Genomic DNA, 2,567 nt, shown 5'->3' with positions numbered 1-2,567 from the left:
CCGCGTACGGCTTCCCCGACCATCAATTCTATGCTTCCAGAAACAATTAACTAACTAATTCTATACCCGACATGAAATGGTAACCGGACGAGAGGCCGTGGTTCGCCATGTGGTTAAGCGTAAATATATACTACTACGGGTTAAGCCATATTATCGACTTTCCCTTCCCCGGGATAAATATGTAAATCCTAATCCTTGGTAGAGATGTATGTCGCACATCTGTGTCTTGGGCCAGTAAGGGTTTTAACATGTATCCCGTATTTTTTACGCTGTTTAATTGATATGCAGATACTGTTACATTTTGAGGCAAATAAACATACATACTTATTATTTGGGTATCTCAAATCCGGTTCAACGAACCGGTTCTCCTCTGTCTGATCCAATGACTCTCCCTTACTTTCGGCAGGTTTATCTGTTGGTTTACTGGTTTATTGTCCTCGCTTTCCCGACTGAGCTACCCGAATACTTTTGAGTTGATGCTTTGTACAGCTTTACAGGCTCTATGGAATTCTATCATTTCAGTTGAACCAATGGACTTTTGGAACAACGCCAGAGTACCGGTACGGTACCGCTACCGGAGCTGACACAGACACGTAAGTTAAATTCAAAGTTACCGGTACCGTACCCTGTACCGGTACTTGTTTGGCTGTACGGTACGGCGTTATCCTGTTATTCCTGTACGCTGGTACCATTCTGGTGTTGTGATATCATTTTTATGAAATTGCAGTACTGCAGTACGTATTTTAGTTCAGTTTTATTTTCACTTTATTCCTTCAGAACTTTGAGATACGATTGGTTACCGGTACCGTATCTTTTGTCTCAATGTTTATTTTACAGATTGGTAGTAGTCTAAATTCTGAAATTGTATACCGTAGCTTAGATGGTGTTTCTGTGTAGTTTTATCTATTTATTTCCCAGATAATAAATTATGGATTCAGAATAGTTTGTGATCATCAGAAAGGGCACAGTTCTCCAATTCTAAGATGTCCCGACATTTGGTTTAATGAAACAAACACACTATTTGTCTCTTAAACGAGGGCGTCTGGCCCGACGGCGGATGCGTCAGATTGTGCCATGCTTGTCTCAATAATAATCTAAATTAGTCGCAGTAGTCACAGGACCTGAAAACTTTCAAATGCTACGTTAAAAAAATTCTCCTCCATTGAATTGGATCCTTTTTTTATGAAGAATCTAATAATTTTAAATTGCGCTTCCTGTTAGTTTATTGCAAAAGGCTGGTTTGTCGATTTATGTCAATATGGTGGCCTAGATGGTCTTGTAAAGGAGTGGTTTTCACTCACTGTTATAATTGATGGAAGGAAGCTTCAGCATAAAAGCCGACAGCAAGCACAGAATAAAAGATAATTCATATTACAGTATTACTGACTGTGGGACTTTTCTTTGAAAAAATAACCCGATTTACCTAAGGAAAAAATTTTTTACCGTGGCATTTGAGAGTTTTTAAGAAAAAACACCAATTTTGATCACATGATGGCCACGGTTAATTAGATTATTATTGAGACAAGCATGGCGCAATATGACTCATCTGCCGTCGTGCCAGACGCCCCTCATTTGTGAGACACTTGGAGTGTTTGTTTTATTGAACTAAATGGAGGGAAACTCTTGGAATTTGGATAGTGTGCCAGACTGTACTGCTGTACAACGAACCGATTGTCCTCTGTTCGATCTTATAAGAGGGTAATGAGCTGAAACACAGCATATTGTTAGAGTACAAGCATAATATATCTTTGCACCTGCTTCTGAATGACATCTTTCAGCTTAAAGAAGCGGGGCTTTCTAACTCCATTTTTATCGCTATTCAAATATTATTTCATATTCTTTCATTTTCTTATCACTATAATTTACAAAGAACATGCGATTTTGAAGTGCTTGGTAACAACTGTTTAAAGTTGTATTGAATCTAATTAGTCTGTAATATATCATTAACTGTGTCCCCCCAAGGTGTGTCAAATTGTCGCAGCAGATAGATTTTTTATGGGCTCTGAAATGCCAGACTGTAAACGCTAGACTGTTGTGCAACTGCAAGTACACTATTCCAGTTGTTGACTTTGAGCGCGTGTGTAATGTTAACTCTTGGATGTGGCAAATTGATTTATTTGCACTGGGTAAGGGAAATGTCAGTCTATACATTGTGTGAAAATTGTGAGGGGAGCACTGCTAGTTCAAGAAGTTGCTCACAAACTTGGTAAATCAAAGAACAAACAATATTAAGCCATATGCCCTTTGTTTTATGCTTGTTAGCAGAAAATATAATATTGTCATTTTAGTTTATCGATGTTAGTATCACCAGTGTTAAAAAAATCACAGATTCAGTGGTGATTCACTGCTCAGTGCCATTGCCCAACTCATTGAATGACTCGCATTGTCATTTCAACGATTTCCCTTTTTCTACCCCAATTTATCTTATCATATAATTTGTAACAATTTTGTTTTTTTGAAGCAATCCTTTTGAATAAAAACATTACACTAGCATAAAACTATACGAGCATGTGTACCAGGAGCTCATAGATGACTATAAAACACTAATATAAACCTTGCTATGACAG

Source organism: Styela clava, chromosome 7 (genome assembly GCF_964204865.1).
Source record: "Styela clava chromosome 7, kaStyClav1.hap1.2, whole genome shotgun sequence".
In the NCBI taxonomy this organism is placed as follows: domain Eukaryota; kingdom Metazoa; phylum Chordata; class Ascidiacea; order Stolidobranchia; family Styelidae; genus Styela; species Styela clava.
The sequence above is the reverse complement of the archived record's forward strand: the minus strand, read 5'-3'. Positions refer to the sequence as shown.